The sequence below is a fragment of the Antechinus flavipes genome, chromosome 4 (assembly GCF_016432865.1).
Source record: "Antechinus flavipes isolate AdamAnt ecotype Samford, QLD, Australia chromosome 4, AdamAnt_v2, whole genome shotgun sequence".
NCBI lineage: Eukaryota > Metazoa > Chordata > Mammalia > Dasyuromorphia > Dasyuridae > Antechinus > Antechinus flavipes.
The window spans coordinates 169,193,343-169,216,682 of NC_067401.1; the positions used below are offsets into that span (position 1 = coordinate 169,193,343).

The 23,340-nt window shown below is 35.6% G+C and overlaps 1 protein-coding gene across 8 annotated transcripts in view; it reads left to right on the forward strand.

The window, feature by feature from the left end:
- Positions 1 to 23,340, forward strand: part of RBFOX3 (RNA binding fox-1 homolog 3) — a 974,608-nt gene that overhangs the window by 233,218 nt on the left and 718,050 nt on the right. For all 8 annotated transcript variants that reach the window (XM_051995461.1, XM_051995458.1, XM_051995459.1 and 5 more), the window contains one exon: positions 13,910 to 14,057. The gene's annotated coding sequence lies outside the window, so the exon portion shown is untranslated. The remainder of the gene's footprint in view (positions 1 to 13,909; positions 14,058 to 23,340) is intronic.

Consider the following 23,340-nt stretch of genomic DNA (forward strand, 5'->3'; position numbering starts at 1 on the left):
AATACTATTAAGAATTTAAAAGAAATACAATTGGGGTTAAGTGACTTGCCAAGACTGATGCAGCTAATAAGTGTCTAAGACAGAATTTGAATTCAGATCCTTCCGACTTGGTACTCTATTTACTGTTCCACTTAGCTGCTTCATGAAATTGACTTCTTTCTTCTACCAGAATTCTAATTCTGTCTCCCAAGACTAAGCAGAATTTAACCCTTCTATATGTTAGCGTTTCTAATATTTGAAGCTATTATTTCACCATCATTCCCAAGCATTATCTTTTTCAGGTAAATCATTCTCGGCTTCTTAAATCCAACTGTTTTATGACATATTTTCAAGCCTGCTCATCATTTTGGTGGCTTCCCTCTGGATGTGTCACAGCTTGTCAATATAATTCCTAAGATACGACATCCAGAATTATGTGTACAATATTCCATATGTTATTTCACTAGAGCGGAGTAATATTATTGTTGCTTCTACTACTATAACCACTAAACCTTTATAAAGAACTTTAAATTTTTCAAGCTACTTTGCATACAGTAATTTTAAGAACAGCAGGATTTTTGCTTCCCCAATTTTGAACACAGTGCTTTTATTAATGATACCTAAGATTTAAGTAAGTTTTTGATTACTTGTTTATTTTTCTCATTTGTTCCATAGGTTATTGCCTATTTTCATGATTAATTTTTCCCAATTTCCCTTATAGTCTGATTTTTTTTCTTTTTCTCACCATCTACTGTCTAATCCTCTTCCATCTACAGATCTTGATACATCCTTGTTTTAAAAAAAATTTTCTTTATCATTATGAACTTGTCAAACTTATCAAACACCAATAACTTTGAACATTTTCATATATAGGGAAGAACAGAAAAAGAGATGTTATATTAATTATATATATAACTTATTTAAAATATATAATAAATGTATGCAAAATTTACTTCCAAAACTATTGCTCTTATCTGTATCTCTCACCAGAATGCTTTCGGTTCTCTCGTATGCATTTTAAAAATGGTTCATTAGATGCTTCTTTCTTTTTTTATTTGTAATATTTTTATTCTTCTTTCACCTAGTTACAAAAAAAAAAATTGTTAAAAGCTTTCTTTGTAACAGATAAATAAGAAAATAAACCACACATTGGTCATGTCTAAGAAAATATATTTAATTCTGTACCTCTACTCCATCACCTTTCTGTCAAGTAATGGTGAACAAATTTTATTATTGGAGTTATATTGACCATTACCTTGATTAGAGTTCACAAGGTCTTTAAAGTTGTTTTTCTTGATAGTGTTTCGATCACTGCATCAATTGTTTTCCTGGTTTTGTTTAATTTACTCTATGTCCATTCTGATAAGTCTTTCCAAGTGGATCCATGCTTCAATCTTTCTTACATCCCAATGTTCCATTATCTGACTATTTAGTGGTCCTCCCTCATCCAATCATTCCACAATTGATGGTCAGCTCATTGGTTTTTAGTTCTTTCTTACAACAACAACAAAAAATTTGATGAATCATTTTGGATATGTGTGTGTGTGTGTGTGTGTATTATATATATATATATAATATTTATTTTGACTGGAATTCAGCTTTCTCTCTTTCCTTGACTGGTTTTGTTGATGACAAATTGAAAAGCTAATGATTTATCTAAATATATTTCATATCTCGTTACTTTACTGAAATAATTATTTCAATTATTTTTTAGTTGAATCTCTGGTATTTGCTAAGTAGATCATTATTTCATGTGCAAGAAGTCTTTGCCTATGCTCATACTCCGAATTCTTGCTCTTGTTATAAGTTTTGTTAAATTTCTAGAACTAGATCAAATAATAGTCCTAATAATGGACATTTTGCTTCGTTACTGATCTTAACAGGAAAGTTTTCTAGCTTTTCTCCATTATAGAAAATTATTTTAGTACTAAATACTAAATAACTTTTGGTTTTAGATGATACTTATCATGACAATAAAAGGTGTATTAAATCCTATTTTTGTTTATGGTTTTTAGTGGAAATTTGTATTGTTTCCTGAAACAAAAATTCTGTTACATAAATTAATAAAATAATTTAATTTTTAATGGTTTTGTAACTAATATTGTCTATTTTGTTTAGAATTTTCCTAATATTGAACAAAAGCTGTATTCTTAAAATGATACAAATTGTGGAGTTTGGAGTCAGGAATTCTGATTTTGAATCCTGCTTTAAATATTTACAAACTGTATGAACTTGGACAAGTTATTTAATCTTTTATGAAGAGCAAATGAAACAAAAATGTAAGGTTTTGCAAATGTTAAAGTGCTGTATAAATTCTACTTGCTAGTAGTAGCATTAACAGTAGCAATCAAAAGTTACGCTCTCTAGTATGTAATAATAATTTCTTTCATAGTATCTTATCCAATATTTTGAATTGATATTCATCACGAATATTGGACATTAGTTTTATTTTACCATTTTTTTTCTTCCTGATTTAGATATGAAAAACATTTTAATTATAGATGGAATTTGGTGAGTCTCTTCCTATTTTTGAAGAGTTTGATTAATATTGGAATTAAGTGTTCTTTGACTATTCTATAGATTTCATTTGTAAATATATCTCATTCTTTTTTCTCCTGTGGGAGTTTCCTTTTCATCTAAAAATGATGTTTCTCTTTCTGAGGTTGAATTACTTAAATTATTTATTTTATATCTGGTTAATCTAAGTATTTTATATTTTTAAAATTCATTGCACTGATATTTTCAGTTTTGTAGGCATATAAGTGGACAAAATTATCTCTAAAGATTTTTTTTATTTCCTCTACATTTATTGTTAATGCTTCCATTTTATTTTTTTATAGTGGCAGTTTGGTTTTTTCTTTTTTTTTTTTAAATTAGATTTGCCAATAATTTAATCTATTTTATTTTAAGCAGTTCCTAGTTATGTTTACTCATACAATAAGGATTTTTTTGTATATTAAATTAAAAAAAATATTTTCTTCTTTAATTTTTAGAATTTCTATTTTGTATTCATTTAAGTTTTTTTTTTTTCCATTCCATGCCTAGTTCCAATTTGGTTTGTTTTTTTTCTCTTTTGTTGATAAAAATATTCAGTTATAAATTTTCCTCTCGAGACTTCTTTGGCTGCATTCCAAAAGTTTGGGTACACTATCTCATTATTATCATTTCATTGTGTGGCATTTTCTTTTGTTTCTGTGATTTCTTTTTTTGACCTACGAATTCTCTAGGATTAAATTATTTGTTTTCATTTAGATTTTAATTCTTACTTTAAAGGTCATTTATTGATTATAATTCTTTGCATTGTGGTCAGTAAAGGGCACATTTAGTCTACTTATTCATCTAGAAGTATATTATGGCTCTGGCCACTTATCTCTCCAAGTTTCTTGAACAAGTCCTTAGGGCTTTTTCTGATCTTTCGTGTCCACACTTAATTCATTTTAGATTCTCAGTTTATTAGATATACATTCTGCAACTTTCCTTTCCCTATCCACCCCCCCCCCCAAAAAAAAAAAAAAGACTTGAGGAGTGGAGAAGTGGCAGAATATGCTCCTACCCACACTTTTTGGATTGTTAGATGTTCCCATGTCGTGGTTAAAACTAAGCCCTGCCCTCTACAAAACTCTCTCATTTGACACAAATTCATGGCAAACTCAGCTTAAGTTTTAGCCTTGTCCATATTTTTGAGGAGCAACAAACTTGCAACAGGAAAGGGAAAGTAAAGAGAATAAGCATTTTTTAAAATAATTTTTTATTGATAGAACGCATGCCAGGGTAATTTTTTACAGCATTATCCCTTGCATTCATTTCTGTTCCGATTTTTCCCCTCCCTCCCTCCACCCCTTCCCCTAGATGGCAAGAGTCCTTTACATGTTGAATGGGTTGCAGTATATCCTAGATACAATATATGTGTGCAGAACCAAACAGTTTTCTTGTTGCACAGGGAGAATTGAATTCAGAAGGTATAAATAACCCGGGAGGAAAAACATAAATGCAAGCAGTTTATATTCATTTCCAGTGTTCTTTCTCTGGGTGTAGCTGCTTCTGTCCATCTTTGATCAATTAAGGCTCTCTTTATCAAAGAGGTCCACTTCCATCAGAATACATCCTCAAACAGTATCGTTGTTGAGGTATATAATGATCTCCTGGTTCTGCTCATTTCAGTCAGCATCAGTTCATGTAAGTCTCGCCAGTCCTCTCTGTATTCATCCTGCTGGTCGTTCTTTACAGAACAATAATATTCCATAACGTTCATATACCATAATTTACTCAACCATTCTCCAATTGATGGACATCCTTTCATTTTCCAGCTTCTAGCCACTACAAACAGGGCTGCCACAAACATTTTGGCACATACAGGTCCCTTTCCTTTCTTTAGTATCTCTTTGGGGTATAAGCCCAGTAGAAACACTGCTGGATCAAAGGGTATGCACAGCTTGATAACTTTTTGAGCATAGTTCCAAATTGCTCTCCAGAATGGCTGGATGTGTTCACAATTCCACCAACAATGTATCAGTGTCCCTGTTTTCCCACATCCCCTCCAACATTCCCCATTATCTTTCCCTGTCATTCTAGCCAATCTGACAGGTGTGTAGTGGTATCTCAGAGTTGTCTTAATTTGCATTTCTCTGATTAATAATGATTTGGAGCATATTTTCATATGTCTATAAATAGTTTCAATTTCTTCGTCTGAGAATTGTCTGTTCATATCCTTAGACCATTTATCAATTGGAGAATGGTTTGATTTCTTATAGATTAGGGTCAGTTCTCTATATATTTTGGAAATGAGGCCTTTATCAGAACCTTTGATTGTAAAAATGTTTTCCCAGTTTATTTTTTCCCTTCTAATCTTGTTTGCATTTGTTTTGTTTGTACAAAAACTTTTCAGTTTGATATAATCAAAATTTTCTATGTTGTGGTCAATAGTGATCTCTAGTTCTTCTTTGGTCATAAATTCCTCCCTCTTCCACAGGCCAATTTATTTATCATCTCATTCTTTATGCCTAGATCATGAACCCATTTTGACCTTATCTTGGTGTATGGTGTTAAGTGTGGGTCAATGCCTAGTTTCTGCCATACTGATTTCCAATTTTCCCAGCAATTTTTGTCAAATAATGCATTCTTATCCCAGAAACTGGTGTCTTTGGGTTTGTCAAACACTATATTATTAAAGTTATTGGCTGTTTTGTCCTTTGAACCTAACTTATTCCATTGATCAACTAGTCTATTTCTTAGCCAATACCAGATGGTTTTAGTAACTGCTGCTTTATAATATAATTTTAGATCTGGTACAGCTAGGCCACCTTCATTTGATTTTTTTTCATTAATTCCCTTGAAATTCTTGACCTTTTGTTTTTCCATATGAATTTTGTTGTTATTTTTTCTAATTCATCAAAGTAGTTTTTTGGGAGTCTGATTGGTATAGCGCTAATAAATAAGTAGATTAATTTAGGTAGATTGAGAATAAGCATTTATAAAATGCCTACTATATGCCAAGCACTATGATAAATGCTTTACAAATATCTCATTTGCCATGGACTTGATGAGCTTCAACTTAATGTTGTTAATTCTGTTGATAGGAGGCCTCCTTGCAGGACCCCAGATGGTTTGCTGCTGATATGCCGGCTGGCCTGACTTTCCTGTTGCAGGTTTTGACTGCAACTCAAGGTGGTTTTCCAAAAATGAAGATCTGATTACATCATTGTCCTGAATGCAGTACTTCTCTCTTTTATTTAAGATCAAATATTATTTAATCTTCATCTAAAATTTTTATTTTAATGCACATAATTATTAGTATATAATATAGATATATAATTGCTTTTGGTTGTTCAGGCCTATGATTTCATGATATAAAAAACTCCTGATGAAGCACACAGTCTACCAATGTGGGTTCATATCTTCTCTGACACTTATTATGTAATTTTATGGAGTTGCTTGGAATACTACCCTCACCCAGAGCTATATAGTAAGTATGTGTCAGGAAGGCACATTTCTTTCTAGCTCTGAAGCCACTGGCCAACTATACCAGAAGTCTTCAATATGTAGGTCACATGCTATCCACAATACTTCTGAATGTGGCTGGACCAGATTAAAATATAATTGGGAAAATACTTATCAAAATTAATTAAAATATTAGAAAACAGATAATATGTAGTTTTAAAAATCAATCTAAGGGGTTCTTATCTGTAGTCTAGTGTCCCCTCATTTCATTTGTATTTGATCCCACTTCACTATACTCTTATGTCTCATATAATTAATAAATAAGGAAATATTTAACTATAGCTTCATGTACCAGCTTTTACTCACATTAGCAGAATGGGGCCCAGAAGACAGCTATTTCTTTCCATAGGGTTTTAAAGGTAACTCTGAGAAGTTTGAGAGTTTCTCAATAGTCTTATCAGGTATTCTCTTCAATATCAATCAAACAATTAATATTTCCCCATATCAATTAGTTGGTATCAATTATCTTTTATCAAGGAATATTTACTGATAAGATAATGCAAGGACAGAAGAAAAAAACATTTCTGGGGTGGAGAGGAGGGGAACAAGTCCCGTGGGGAAAATAGGTTCAAGCTTTAAGGATGAAAGTATTGAGAACGCATGTAGTGATTGTGTTCGAGGGGTTTTTCCTGGTTCTGGGAAGGCCTTGTTTCTCTTCTCAGAGTCTTCACCAAGTTCACTTGGGGTAGAAGTAGACTAGTCCTTTGTTCATCTGGAATGGGTCAAGCAGGTCACTCACCTGATGTGCAGCTATTGCTATGTGCTGGCAGTCTCTGCTCCAGAGACCGTTTGCTTAGCAGGACTGTGACAGCCTACTTCAAAGCTCAGAAAGTTGTAACCTGGTTCATTCTGTCCCCAGATAGTTATTGACCTCAAATCAGGGAAGAAGAAACTCAACAAAAACAGGCACTGTGTATTCCAGGATATAGTGGCCAAGTAGAGATATAATTATGGAAGATTTGGCTACTGTTCCTTTCCCTATACAAAGGCTCACAGTCATGCTTCACTTAAAATCAGCTTGGAAGGGAAGGGCACAAAGAGGGTAAGGCAGGAATTTATCAGTTCTGTTGTATGCAAACTCATTATCAGGTCCAACATTTTTCCTACTGGTTACCATACAACACTGCCTCTCAGTCACTCATGGCTGGAAAAAAAGCTTTCCAAAGTTCCATGAAATGAAATAAGGAGCATATATATTTTAAGGACTGGTATATTATTATTTATTTATTTTTATTTTATTTTATTTTTTATTATAGCTTTTTATTTATAAGAGATATGGATGAGTAATTTTTCAGCATTGACCATTGCAAAACCTTTTGTTCCAATTTTTCCCCTCCTTCCACCCACCCCCTCCCCCAGATGGCAGGTTGACCAATACATGTTAAATATGTTAAAGTATAAGTTATATGCAATATATGTATACATGTCCATACAGTTATTTTGCTGAACAAAAAGAATTGGACTTTGAAATAGTGTACAATTAACCTGTGAAGGAAATAAAAAATGCAGGCGGACAAAAATATAGGGATTAGGAATTCTATGTAGTGATTCTGGTATATTTTTTTTAAGCTTTTTATTTTCAGAATATATGCATAGATAGTTTTTAACATTCATCCTTGCAAAATTTTATGTTCCCACTTTTTTTCTCCCTCCCTTCCTTCATCCCTTTCCTAGATAGCAAGTGATCCAATATATGTTAAACATGCATTTTCTATATATTTATCACAATTATGATGCTACAAATAAAATCAGATCAAAAAAGGAAAAAAAATTGGAAAAAAAATGCAAGCAAACAATAGCAAAAAAAAAAGTTAAAATACTATATTGTGATCCATACTCAATCCCCATAGTTATCTCTCTGGGTGCAGATGGCTCTCTTCATCACAAGATTATTGGAACTGCCCTGAATCATCTTGCTGTTGAAAAGAGACATGCCCATCATAACTGATCATCATATCATCTTCTTGTTGCTGTGTGCAATGTTCTCTTGATTCTGCTCACTTTACTTAACATCAGTTCATGTTAAATCTCTCCACTCCTTTCTGAAATTATCCTGCTGATTGTTTCTTATAGAACAATAATATTTCATAACATTGATATACCATAACTTATTTAGCCATTCTCCAGCTGATGGGTATTCACTCAGTTCCCAGTTCCTTGCCACTACAAAACCAACTGCTACAAAAATTTTTTGCAGATGTGGGTCCTTTTCCTTGTTATGATCTCTTTTGGATACAAACCCAGTAAAGACAGGACTGGTATATTATTACAATATATTTTGGAGATATAATGAGCAAACTTTCCTCCCTTTATTATTTTATTAAAGTTTTTTTTTATTTATAAAACATAATCATGGATTATTCAACATTGACTCTTGCAAAACTTTCTGTTCCAAATTTTCTTGGGTGAGCATCCACTCAGTTTCCAGTTTCTTGCCACGACAAAGAAGGCTGCCACAAACAGTTTTGCACACGTGGGTCCCTTTCCCTCCTTTAAGATGTCTTTGGGATATAAGCCCAGTAGAAACACTGCTGGGTCAAAGAGTATACACAGTTTGATAACTTTTTGAGCATAGTTCCAAATATGAACAAAAAATTTTTAAAACTAATAAGAATACAATAAATTTGAGAACCACTGAATTGTGGTTTGTTCTCATTATCAGGACCACTTTCTTCTAGGTTGCATCTTCCCCTTCCATCTCCATTGAGCTCACTTCTTAACTTCTCTTTCACCTCACCTGCTTGTGTTGGAATAAGGCAAAAGCTGTCATCTAACTTTGTCTCTAGATTGTCTATGTTTTGAGGCAAAGGGGAAGAATTTATTTTTTTTCCTATGGGAAATCCAAGAAGTGGAGAAATGCAGAGCATTTGCTGTCTCCTGGTAATTCCATTTTCTGTCCCTTGCCCCCCCTCCCTTTTTTTTTTTTTTTACTAGAAAGAGCTGGAGGCTATGGCTTCCCTCTTCTTATGCTAGTTTAGAACTCAAGAGTTGGGGTGTGGGAGTCCCTGGATCACTGGTCCATAATGAACCTCAATGGGTACATGATCTGTACCTCTTTTCAATATCTTCAAGGCGGGCCTCCTAGATACTTCTTGCTTTCCCAGTTTTGGGGAAGGCAGAATAGAACTTTTATAGAGGGAGGGAGTAGTTTTGAAGTTTATTAACTGTGCCACTACAGACTTTGGGTGTGTAGTTTGTGGTCTAATGTATTATTCCCTTTCTTCTGAGTTTGCCTTGGGGGTCCTTGAGAGAGGGCTTTCCTGATGGACTCTTTGGGGCCTTTTGTCCTGGGGAGGGGGACTAGAGAGGTGGATGTATGTTCCCTTCTCATCCCTCAAGGTCTGGGATGCAGAGGCTCCCAGGATGCTGATCCTGTCTTGGTTCAACCTGCAGTCTCCATAATTCAGAAGCTGCTGTTTCATCAGGAAAAGGAGTAGGAATGAGGAGCAAGGCGACTCCAGGGATCCTGCACAGCGTAGGTCAGGAGGTAGCTTTGTGGTTCTGCTGAAGATGGATGGCATTTCCTACTGTGGAGTAAGAGAAAAGTTCCATTACAGTTGGGGACATGCTGTTAAATTATCACCGATTCAGCACGGATGGTGAAAAGCAAAACAAATTGTGTCATTCGATCTATTGGGTCCGGGAATGCAGCTCCTCCAAACCAAACCTGACAGATGGGTCCACTTCGAGTATGGTCAGGTCTGGAAAAGAGCTTCTGTACCTGTGTCCCACGGATGACCTCCACCTACCTCATTCTCTGCCTTTAGTTTGAGGCCTTTTGGGGTTGCTGGCTCTGGTGATTTGCAGTGGGGTGTAAGCCAGCTCTTCCCCGCCCCCCCCACCTCCTCTCTAACGAAGCACTGAAAATAGCTACAGAGGCAAGGACACTGAATCTCCAAGCAAAGAGAGTCCCTGATGATGTGGGTAGATGAGGAAATGCTCCTGGTTTTTTGGTGTTGGGTGTCTGCATGCCATTAAGGAGAGAGATGGTCTGCCAGCTTCTAATATAATCTTGCCTATCCTTTGTTTCTATTCCTTTCCCTTACCATTCACTAAAGCTAGAAGGAGTAATTAAGTACAGGCTACTTTGTGGGTTATGTGCATATTGAATACATGAATTGGGGAGGTGGGTGTGTGTGTGTGTGTGTGTGTGTGTGTGTGTGTGTGTGTGTTGTGTGTGTGTTAAAGACAGTGCATGTGTACCTGTGGGCCAAGGCTCTGTCTCTCCGTGGGGTTATGGAAATGAGGTTGATGTTTTTTACTCATGTAGCTTTCCCAGAGGAATATGGGCCGAGATCTGTGTAATCTGGTTTTACGCCTCTATATGTTTACATAAAATGGGGGTGGGAGAACTATAGAACTCCTTCCTCACCTGTAGTTTAATTAAGACACATTTAATAACTCACAAAAGGGACAAGCTGTATTAAATCTTTCAGCCTTAGGCTCTATCTCTGTAATGACTGGTTTAGGTAAACTCTGCTGGATTTTTTTCTTCCTTTGCAATTGCAGTGTGTGGAATCTTGCTATGTCTTTTTTTGAGTTGTTCACCTATAACTTTGTGTACTTACCTCCCATCCCCATGCACTTCCTGAGACATAGAACTACTATTTTATTTCAATATTGCTCATTATTTAGGGCCTTATCCTCTTGGGATAAAGATGCATAAACCATTCTCCCCTCACCCTGCCTGTTTAGGTGGATCAGTCATATAAATTAGGATTTGGATTGGGGAAATTTAGGCAGAAACTCTAAGGAAATGCATCCCTACCCCCCAAAAGGTGTACAAATACAATCCCCATCTTCCCTCAAATCATTGAAAGGAGTTTTTGAGAACTGAACCAAAAACTTGGGAGAAAATGGGGTGGAATATCACTTTAGGACTAAAATGGATTCTTAGACCTTTTATACACCATGTACTCTTAGAACCCTGTAATAATCCCAGAACTGATGTAAATTTATTCAGACCTCATTTGTAGCACCCATTGCTATATTACAGTTAGTTGGGGTTGGGGGAAGGGAGAATTCCGGGGCCAAGAGTGAATGGTCTTCATGGTTTTTTTTTTGTTTTTTTTTTTTTTTTGGTCTAATGTTAATGTTACATTGTTATTCATCCCTCATGCAAAATTGCTAAAAGAGAGAGTGAAAGCTTTTGTCTCTTCATACCTTTTATGCATACTCAGTGGTGGTACATCAGCCAGTTAAAAGGATTCACTACCAAACAGTAAGCTGATAGGAAACATGCTATGAACTGGGAAAAAGTTCCTTCCAATATGCATTTCCAGAAGCAAGCTGGCCAAGTTTCCACATGACCGCTATCAGATAAAAAATATTTTATATGCTCTAAACCCTTCACTCTCCTTGCTTAGTCTTCCTTCCCACCCCACCCCCAACCCTACTTCCCACATTACTCTAGATTTCCACAGTGATAAGTTCTTACTGTTGCCAAGAGCAACTAATGAAAAGTTAAGGGAGTTTCAAATGTAGATGACGGAAGGATGTCCAGAATATAATCAGAAGGTATTAATGAGCTAGCTATGCCTTGATCCCTTTATCAGGTACCAAATGCCTTGCTGATTGAGTCAAGAAGGTAACAAGTATGATTGGCTGAGAAAACTAATTCGTCACCCCTCTGAGGGCTTTAAATAGCTAAATCCTGAGGTTTGAAGGCAGTCGAGGCTCTTGATTAGTTTGCATTTGAGAGTGAGAGAGATTTTAAGCCTCTGCTGCCTGTGGAGAATAACCTTGCAAATGGAGAGGGGGGAATTTAAAAGGGGACCAGGGAAATCCATGAAGGTGGAGGAGGGGGAAAGAATGTAGGAAAGATAGAAAGGAATTTCTGTGGAGGAGTCCCCTGCAGGAAAGGAAGATTGGGAATTTCTCCTCTCTATCCTCACATGTAGATTTGAAGGGGAAGCTACTGGCCTGGTAGGAACTATTTTTTCCAAGGGGTAGCAGAGATATACTGAAGACAGACAAGGACATAGCAAGAGTCACTTAAGGGAGAAAGGAGTTTTCAGGAGCATCTCTTGGCAAACAAGAGTCAGGCTATGGAGAGGAACAGATGCTGGGAATCCAGCCTGTGGTCTTTATGGGAGAGGAAATATTTCCAGGTTCTGCAGTCGCAGGAGTTGTGAAGTTCCTTTGCCTCATGTGTTATGCAATGAACTATATATGTGTGTGTATATATATATATATAAAATATATTATATATATATATATACATATATATATATAAAATACAATAAACATTTTTAAAGCATTCACTATGTGCCAGATACTGGGCTAAGCCTTGGGGATAAAAATAAGAAAACGACAGTCTCCACTCTCAAGAATCTTAGAATCTAATAGGGGAAGTTTCATTGTCATTGTTCAGTCTTATCCAAGTTTTTGTGACCCCATTTGGGATTTTCTTGGCAAAGATACTAGAATGGTTTGCCATTTTACAGTTGAGAAGCTGAGGCAAACAGGGTTAAGTAACTTGCCCAATATCACATTAATTAGAAGTGTCTGAGATTTGAACTTAGGAAGATGAATCTTTCTGACTCCAGGCCTGGCACTCTATCCATTGTGCCACTTCACTGCCCACTTAGTGGGGAAAATACAATACATGAAAGAAGTTGAAAAGGTGGGTGGGGATGATACCCAGAACAAGGCCTTGGTTATGTGGTCAAAGCCAATCAGTATATCTGATGAGAAATAAAGTGTTGTCAGTGCTTCTGATTTCTCTTTAATTAAGGGCAAATTGGGAGGAATTTTTGCTCCTTCCTCTAGCATTCCGTTTAGAAGAGCAGAGGCAATCAATATGATAAAACATGAGTACATGAGTCTTCAGGATGATGACATGTGTTCTATAAGCATGCTCACTACCATATTCTGAGCCCATTCTTCCTGCGTACTTGTGGGAGAATGTACCATAGATTTAACAGTGGGAGGGATGGTTTGTATATATTGTTCTTACTATTCCATTTTGATAAACACTTTTGCTATCTATTGTCTATCTTTTAGTAGTTGATTGTTACAATTTGGATATCAAACCATTTGGATGCTCATGAAGTATTAGATATGTGGCTATTTGGAGACCCAGTTCGAGAGTGCATTTTAGGTTAGTCAAAGATGAGGTATGAGCTAAAGTGACAGGCCAATGGTTTTTGTGTTGCCTTTTAGAATCAAACCCTTAGCTTTGAAGGCAAGAAGAGAAAGGAGGAGGAGAAAGAAAAGGAAGAACAAAATTTCTCCTAGTGGTTGAAAGGGGTTTCTCTGGTTATACTCTAAAGAAGTTAAAATTTGGGGTACACAACTTTAGTCTGTATTGGGATTTTTGATTTAAAAAAAGATTTGCCATATACCATATATATGGTAAAGTTTATCGAAATATTTCTATCAATTGTTTTTGAACATTTACTAAGAAAAAGACAAAGCATAGCCACCCCCTTGTAAACAAAGATCTAATTTTTATGTTTCCTTTATGTACTTGATAGAATTTGCTCTTTTTTGCAGTTCCCCTAATAATTTAGGCCAGATAGAATGGGGAAGGGTCAGGCACAGATCCTAGCAACTAAGTATCTTCTTAATCTATTCTCTGAAAATCCTTTCCCCAGGAGTGATACTAGAATAAATTGACCTTATCTCTGAAACTGAGTAGACCTGAGAGAGCATTCACTGGGGTTCTCCATTCACTATTCAGAGCTTTATCACAAATAAAGTGTTACATCTATTTACACCTTGTTGGTAATAAAGTCATAATGCTTTGTTGCCCCAAAGTCCCTACCACACTCCCAGAGTGAAATAGCCTTCTTCTGGGGTTATGGTGATCAATTTACTTTGAATTGTTACTTTCTTCTTAGTTTATTATTAATACCATTGTTTGTTTTACACTCAAAGAAAGGTCTTTGCTTCAAAGGAATTTTTTTTTCTTTTCTTTTTTTGCTTTCAGGTTGAAAATCTGTCTATGAGAACTTGACAGCTTTTCCTGTTGATACTTTCCCTTCCCCCACACTCCCAGCACCAGGAAAGCCCCAGAAAGGTAAACTCAGCAGGATCACCATTGCTTCAGCAAAACAGACATATCCCTGAACTACCAGGTAAGTCTCTTGAACCCCTTGAGACTGTCCTCTTCAAGGTAGCATTATTCTATATATCCCTAAAAGAGATGTTGATGCACCTCCTGTTTTACAGACCAAACTTGGATTTTTTAGTTTTAAGGAGTAGTAGGTGTGACATAAACAAATTTCTAAGAATCAGTCAATTGTTACCCTACAAGAAATAACTGCAATACAATGAACTGAAATCCATTAATTTTGCTGAAGAGGAATTAGGTATTACAGAAATTTAGGAGAAGGTGTTGTTGACTATGTTCTTAGAGCCTAAGAGAGTGGGGGGGTCAATGGTTTTAGCCCATCTCTATTATTTTCGTTCTACAGATTGTATTTCTAGCCCCAGTATTCATCTCTGAAAAGCTCACCTTTGATTCTGATAGTACTTGCTTTGAGTCTAACCCCTCTATTGAGAAACAACTCAAAGTACGTGTCAATATGTGTCTTCTGCATAAATGAAGGACTGTGAATAAGAATCATGGATTAAGAATTTAGAGCCTATATAGACCAAATTCGTCAGATTAATATAATTTTTACATAGTCCCCAAATGGGGAAGGGATTTGTCCAGCGCTTTGCAAGAACTAAGCATCATTATCTGGTTTCAAATCCAGGATGTCAGATTTCAAATTCACTCTTCTTTCTTTTGTATCACTGTCCTCTGAGAAGCATCAGAGCAGCAGCAGCAAAGCACTTTGGGTTATTGTTTTTGTTACTGTTTTTCTCTTCTGCAAAATTAGGGTTATATAATGGTGAGAATTCTGTGACTCCAGTGCAGGTAAGGTACAGGCTACTTAGTTACCTTTAAATTCCATAGTGTCTCTATCAAATTTATGGGTTCAATAATTTCTGGGTAGTATACTGGTATACTTCTTTTCTACCTTTAATGATAGCAGCAGTCTGTACTCTCTTGGGAACTTATGCATCTCTTGCCTGCTTCAATTTGAGGTAATGGGTTCATCATATAATCTGCATTGTGGGAAATGCTTCATGTAACTTCCTCAGGGTTGAAATCACTCTATTCCCCTTCCCTCCTTACTGAAATTCCAGCTACTCTTTTTAAAAAAATAAAAGAGAAAAGTGCATGCTAATGGAGGACCAAGCTGGGACATATATAAATACACACACACACACACACACACACACACACATATGTCAGCACACACTCTCAAAAATATATAAACAAAAAAGCCAAAATGCCACCATCAACAGAGAAGCAAGTTAAGACAAATTTCCTGTGGATAGTGTAAAAATAATAACAGTATCTTTGGATCACACCTGTTAACGATCTCTCCTTAAAGGAGAGAAAAGAATGGATAAAGTTGTTCCTGTTATGATTTCAGTTTATATTTCCCATTGAGTTAGCTGTGTTCTAAGTATCTGTGTCTCTCAAAGCATGAATTTCTGGAATGAACTATCTATCTATTCTCTCTCTCTTTGTCTCTCTCTCTCTCTCTCTCTCGTTCTCTCTCTTTGTCTCTTTCTCTCTCCCTCTCTCCCTCCCCCCCCCGTCTCTTTATTTTTCTATCCATTCATTAATTCACTTTTTATGTATATGTGCACATATATATTTACAAAAAAAAAAAAAAAAAAAGAGTGGCACTGGATCATTGCTGATCAATCTCTTAGAAATTCCAAGTTTGAATTGAGGGAGGTAAAAATGCTGTCATATTAGTTGGATCTTTCTAGCTTGCAGCAATATCTATTTGTACTTTTTTGGTTTCCTTGTCAATCTCTGGTACATGCTCTGAAATCATAAAATGTAGTATGAGACTTTGAGAATCATGGTACCTCTACTGAGGGCAGAGGTCATTTTGAGAGAAGGATTAAAGAGAAGGCTCCTTCTCTGATGTGGCAGCTCAGCATATTTCCCTAGCTGCACTAATCAATTTGAAGACTGCAAAGGAAACTGAGTTCTGCATGTCACCTTGAAACTCTTAAAGCACATTTAAAAAAAAAAATGTTGAGTAAATGTTAGACTTAGGATCTGGACATGTGGTTTTTTTAGTTATAGGGAACTTCCTGGTAAGGAAACTTCCTCCATCAATGAAAACCAGCATCTTTTCTGAAACTTAAGATTTCTGGGAGAAGTTAAGTGATTTTACCCAGAGCCATTTCTTGGTATGTATGTATTATGTACGTGTTAGAGTTAAAACTTGGTTCCAACTTCTTTTTGATTTGAGATCTCTTTCTAACATGACACAAAATATTAGTTTCTAAAAGGAAAAAAAGAGCAATTATATTCAGTATATTCATTGGTAATTTTGATCTTTCTTCATGGTATAGGTTCTCATACACAGTTCTATAAGTGTCCCTCCTTTTTTTCCTTAAAGGTGAAAACTTGTCACTTTTTGAGATCCAAATTCAATAATTTAAGTGAGTTTATTTTGTAGTCTGCATCTAAACCCAATAATAAAGAAAAGAAATATGGGCTAAGATTGTAAAATTTTCTTCATTTGTAATTTGCAAATAAATTTGCAATTTATTGTAACCAAGTGGGTAAAAAAAAAATCAGAGAGCTATCATAGACATTAGAATTTAATTCATTACCTTTGAGTTTTCTTTATATAGAAAGATTTCTTTACTTATAGCTTATTCATTAGCATTCCAAATAGAAAGTCCTTTCCAATTCTTGGTACATTGAATGTGACCTGGATATTTGGGAGTGAAGGATAAGAAAAGAATAGTTTCCAAGAGGTGGAATAGTACAGTGGAATGAGCAATAGATTTTTAGTAAGAGAACCTGTGTGATGTGGGGCAACTTACTTAACTATTCTGGCCTTCATTTTCCTTATTTGAGAAAGTTTGACTAGATGGCCTGTATGATCCTACAAAAGAAGGAACAGTACTTTATATGTCAAGTCTAGCAAATTGTTGATACCTTCTTCTCCTCCAAGCCAGTAAAACTCTCATCGGGGAGACAAAGGTATTACTTAAAGAGCAACTCAAGATCATTGATAGAGAAATATCAGAAAAGGGAGCTCTGAGGGTGCTTTTGTTCCAGTGAGTGGGAGTGTTAGATCTGCTTAGACATGAAAGCTTGTGTGATTTCATTCCCCAAGTCACTGCTGAAGCAAAGCAGCAGACTGGAGGAGGGAGGGGGCAGAAGCAAATGCTTATGCATCTGTAAAAGGAGGTCAGTTGAGAAACTGTTGCTGAGAAAGAGCATTTTTCTTCCACCTGTCCCTCCCCATTTCCTATCTTCCTCCTCCTGAGAAAAAGCCCCATAAATTAGGCCCCATTTTAAGACCCATCCTTTTAAATATGGATTCAATTTAAATTTTACTGTATAGTAAATTCCGAGTGCTTATTAAAAACATGAATAGAGATTAATCTGCTGTAAAACGAGATTTGTCTATTATATCCAGTAGCTGAAGCTTAGGCTAGATTCATCCATCATTTAGACAGGGAAGAACTAGGCATTCTCATTAGGAGCCATGATCAAAAATAAATAAATAAATAAATAAATATTCCCATTCATTTTTGGAACTCTGATCTTTCAGCTTTTTGCTTATCCCATTTGTACTTCCCCCTCCATTCTCATCACTACATTATAATAGGTAGCCAGATTTTCCTGAAACAATAACCTTACTATCCTGATAGTCAGAATCCTAACTAGAAAGAGCTGTTGGAATTTTATCTCAGGGCACAGAAATTTAAAGGCCTCTGACAGCACTTGCTTTAGTTATTTCAGCAAGAAGGAATACTTAAATATTACCCCTAAATAGCAAGAATAATTAGTTTTAAAAGTAAGCTAATAGAGGGTATACTTCCTCACCAATAAGCAACTGGATGCTAGGTGAACTCTTGCCTTAATGGTGACTTTCCTAGGAGTGACCTTTTGGAGTTCTAATAATACCATCCTTTAAGACCCTGGGGTCTGAGAGAGAGGTTTGAACCAGGCTCTCCTTTTGAGTCCTTTGGCAGAATATGTCATAATTGCACATAGCAAGTAGCAGAATTGCTTGTTGTGGTTCAGCTGATAGGCTCTAATGAGAAAAGGCAGTGTTTTCAACAGTCAGCATGTATGGAGTTGTCCCTCTCCACTTTTCGTGGTGGTGATGGACGAAAAGGTCATGGGGAGAGTGTTTGTAAACAAACCAAGTTACAAGGACTGAGGGATGATACAGCTTCTTGGCAGGCAATATCAAGAATCTACAGTGTAAATGGGATGTGTACAAAAAGCCCCTAGAAAGTCTTCTACACAAACCATACTTGAATAGCCTGTGAGTTTCATGGGCCCTAGCAAGAGTGCCTTTTTATCTTCCTAAGAAAATATGTTTCTATGTCTATTTTGGGCATGGTTGGTCATGTGATGGGAGCTGTGGGAGGCTTTCACACAAGCTTGTCATGTAAGTTTGTCCTAGTGGTATAGGTTAGTGCTTACACTCCTCAATCTCATTATGTTCCTTTCCATTTCTTAAAAGAAAACCTGTCTTTCTACCTTGACACCTTTACCCCAGGATGTATCAGGGAGCAACGATGGACTTTTCCCCCATAAATCATTGAGGAAGGACTCTGTTTCCTAGACATATTCATCATTCATTTCTCATCTACTTGTTTTTAAAAGGTATTAAATCAGAATCCATCATTGTGGGGACATGGGATCCTCAATGGCAGTGATGATTTGCAAAAGTAAAGATTACCTGTATTAGAAGTACTAATTATAAGAGAGAATGATCAGGACTCTGAGATTTCTAGAGTTTTGGGTTAAATTTCTTTTTAATGATCGAGATGAGGTAGTGTTCTGTTTTATTATTTTATACTCAGAGATGATAAACCATATCATTCTGCCTTCTCTTTGAGTTACACTGACCAACAGGAAAAACTAAAAGTATGTTAGTCCCTAGGTTATTTTTTTTTTATGAGAGTCAGAGGGAGAAATGGGACCTGTGGTTCCATTCATATAGGAAACTTTCAATAAGGAAGTTCCATTTAGGAAAGCTAATTTATACCTGTAAGAGAGTCATAGTATTCTAAGGCTGCTAGAACTTGGAAAAGTTAAGGAATTTTCCCAACATCATATTGTTCATTGGTGTCAGAGACAAGGCTTGTATATAGCTCTTCCTCACTCTTAGGCTGTCTTTCTCTATACTATGTCAAGTTACTTTTTAGCTTAAAATGAATCCTAAACTGGATGTCATCATTAGAGACCTCAATTCAAATTCCCTTGTCACTCACTAGTCATGTGACTGTGAACAAAAATCCACATTCATTCTGTTTTAGTTTCTTCTTTAGTTTAGTTTAGTTTCTTATATAAAAGAATTCCTATTGTACAGTCTTATTGAGTTGTGAGGGTCAAGAGATAAAGTAAGTAAGTCTTAAAAGGCTGTATAAATGCAAATTAATGTTGGTATTATGAGAAATATGAAGGAAAAATAGCAAGTGTGATTTTAAAGTTTTTGTTACTAGTCACTCATTTTCTGAACTTTTGTTAAGAATCTACTATGAAGTAATAATAATAATAATGTTAATATTTATATGTTATCCTAATATGTCTATTAATTTATACTTACAATGCACTTCATTTACAATTATTATTTATTTGAATTTATTTAGTGCCATAAGGTTCCTTGCAAATATCATTTGATACTCATAATAACCTTTTGAAGGAAATGTTATTATCATCTCCATTTTATAAATGAGGAATCTAAGGCTAAGTAGTTAAGTGACTTCCTCGGGGTCCTTGTTACTAAATATCTGAGGCATAATTCAAATTCACATATGCTTAAGTCCAAGATGAGTGCCATATCCCCTATAACAGGGGTGGGGAGCCTCCACACTAGCGCCTATATAAGGCCTACAAAATCATTTTCATGGATGATGAGCAGAAAGATAGGTAGAACAACTTCCAACTGCTTGAATTCTATAAGATGATAATTTTGTATGGCCCAGGAATGATATTATAAATATCCAAACGGCCCTTGACAGAAAAAAGAAAAAAAAACTTTAAAACACACTTGCTATTCTTTCCTTTACGTTTCTAATAATTCCCTGTTCTACAACATGGAATAGAAACATATCAGTAGAACTTCCTTTTTATTCTTTTCCCATTTAGGGTGGAGGGAGTAATTATGTAGCACATTCCAAAAGCCCACTGTCAAACGAATGGAGTTTCTGAATTGACTGAGACTGGATCTGGGTTATTTGTCCTTTATTTTTACAGAAGACCAAGACAGCAGGGTGCCATGATATGCAAGTGAATTGGATTTAAGTGAGGGAAGGCTGTGCAAAGACATCATGCTCACTTTCCCTTCCAGAGTCATCTGGCTCCAGTGGCTAGATATACATCAGGATGCTTGGAGATGGTTGAGGGCAAAGTCCCTCCCCATTTCTGGACTTTATGCCTCTCTCAATGCCTAAGATTGCATCTTACTTTTTGTTGCCACATCACATTGTTGACCCAGATTAATCTTATTATTGTTTATAATCCCATAGTAATCTATTTAATTGCTGGGTAGAGATGGAATGACAGTGAAATAATAGAATCCTTCCTTGGGTTGGTTTAATGTGAGTTGATTTCCTAGAAAAGTTAAGAGTCAGATTAAGAAAGATTTTGACATTTAGCTTTGCAAGGATCTTGGCATTAATCCATTTTAAAATTCTATTGTATTACTGATGAGGAAACCAAAATGCAGACAGGGTAACTTTGCTCAAAGTCAAGTTGATTTGTTGATTTGACATAGGTAGTTAGTTTGGAGACAGAATTTGAAACTAAATCTTTTTTTATTAAAGTTTTTTTATTTTCAAAACATATACATAGATAATTTTCAGCATTCATCTTTGCAAAACCTTGTGTTCCTAATTTTTTTTCTTCCCTTCCCCTTACCTCCTTCTCTGAACAGCAAGTAATCCAATGTGTTAAGCATGTACAATTCTTCTATACATATTTCCACAATTATCGTTCTGCACAAGAAAAATCAGATTACAAGGAAAAAATTAGAAAGAAAATAAAATGCAAACAAAAAACAATAAAAGGTGAAAATATTATGTTGTGATTCACACTCAGTCCCACAATCCTCTCTCTGGGTGTAGATGGCTCTCTTTATCACAAGATCATTGGAACTGTCCTCCATCATCTATTGTTGAAAAGAGCCCTGTCCATCAGAATTGATCATTGTATAATCTTGTTGCTATATACAGTGTTCTCTTGGTTCTACTCACTTCATTTAGCTTCAGTTCTTGTAAGTCTCTCCAGGCCTCTCTGAAATCATCCTGCTAATCATTTCTTATAGAACAATAATATTCTATAACATTCAGATACCATAACTTATTCAGCCATTTCCCAACTAATAGGCAACCATTCAATTTCCAGTTTCTTGTCACTACAAAAAGAACATAGGTTCTTTTCCCTTTTTTACCATCTCTTTGGGATACAGGTCCATTGGAGACACTGCTGGATCAAAGGGTATGCAGACTTTGATAGCACTTTGAGCATAGTTCCAGATTGCGCTTCAGAATGGTTGGATCAGTTCACAACTCCACCAAAAATATCCCAGTTTTCCAACATCCCCTCCAACATTCATCATTAACTTTTCCTGCCATCTTAGCCAATCAGAGATGTGTAGTGATACCTCAGAGTTGTCTTAATTTGCATTTTTCTGAGCAATAATGATTTAGAGCATTTTTATATGACTAGAAATGGTTTTAATTCTTCATCTGAAGATTGTCTGTTCATGTCCTTTGACCATTTATCAATTGGAGAATGGCTTGAATTCTTATAAATTTGAGTTAATTCTCTATATATTTTAGAAAAGAGGCCTTTATCATTACCCTTGGATATAAATTATTTCCCCCAATTTATTGCTTCCCTTTTAATCTTATCTGCATTGATTTTGTTTGTACAAAAACTATTTAACTTAATATAATTAAAAGAATACATTTTGCATTCCATAATGTACTTTAGTTCTTCTTTGGCCACAAATTTCTTTCCTATCCACACATCTGTGAGATAGACTATCCTTTGGTCTTCTAATTTGTTTATAATATCATTCTTTATTTATATCATGAATTCAACTTGACTTGATCTTTATATAGGGTGTTAGGTATGGGTCAGTGCCTAGTTTCTGCCATATTAATTTCCAATTTTTACTATAATTTTTCTCACATAGTGAGTTCTTATCCCAGAAGATGGGGTCTTGGTGTTTAACAAATACTAGATTACTATAGTCATTGACTATTGTGTCTTGTGAACCTAACTTATTCCACTGATTGACTTCTGTTTCTTAGCCAGTACCAAATGGTTTTAATGACCACTGCTTTATAATATAGTTTTAGGTCTGGTACAGCTTGGCCACCTTCATTTGCATTTTTCCACTAATTCTCTTAAATTTCTTGACCTTTTGTTCTTCTAGATGAACTTTGTTATTATTTTTTCTATCTGTAAGATAATTTCTTGGGAGTTTGGTTGGTATGGTACTGAATAAATATATTAATTTAGGTAGAACTGTCTTTTTTATTCTATTAGCTCAGCTACCCATGAGTACTTGATATTTTCCCAATTGATTAGATCTGACTTTATTTGTGTGGAAAGCCTTCTGTAATATTTTAAATTATCTACAGAAAAAACTCTTTTGAGGAGTAATGGAATGAATGGTAGAGGAGAAGGAGAAAACAATCTCCAATTGTAAGAAGTTTTTTTGTTGTTTGTTTTCTTTTTTTTTTTTTACCAGTCTCTGCTACAATACTTTTTACTTCTTAATCATAAGCCTACCTTGTCTTTTGAAATCAAACCTATCAAAAAACAGAAGAACCAACTCTCAAATTTAGTAACAAAGAGGCTTATGCTATTTCATAAATTTGCCTTAAGTTAAAATCAGGTACCACACATCCATACACCACAAAAGATGTCTTCTATCACTAAAAAATTCCTCTGTATAAGAAAAGGAGGTGTTAAAATGTCTCTTCTCCAAGCTAGCCCCACAGAGCTAGAGCTGACTCTAGAAGAGATAAATGTATTCTGAAGTGCAAGGCTTACGAGAGCAAATTCCAATTTGGGGGGAATGTTTTGGTGTGGATTCTATTCTTATTCTGGGGCCAAAAGGTGTAATGGGCTGAGGCTTGAGTTGATGCACTGAGGTCCCAAGCACATGAGGCTAAATAGTAATTGGACCTTACTCTATTAATATATAAGCTTGGAGAAAGAATGGCCCCCACCCACTCTTTGTGCAAGTCCTGATGTGTTGTATAGGAAATGACAATTTTGGTGGGGGGAGGCAGGGGAGTGGAAAAGGAAGGGGAGGAGAGACTGTTTGCTTTTGCCATTGCGACGAC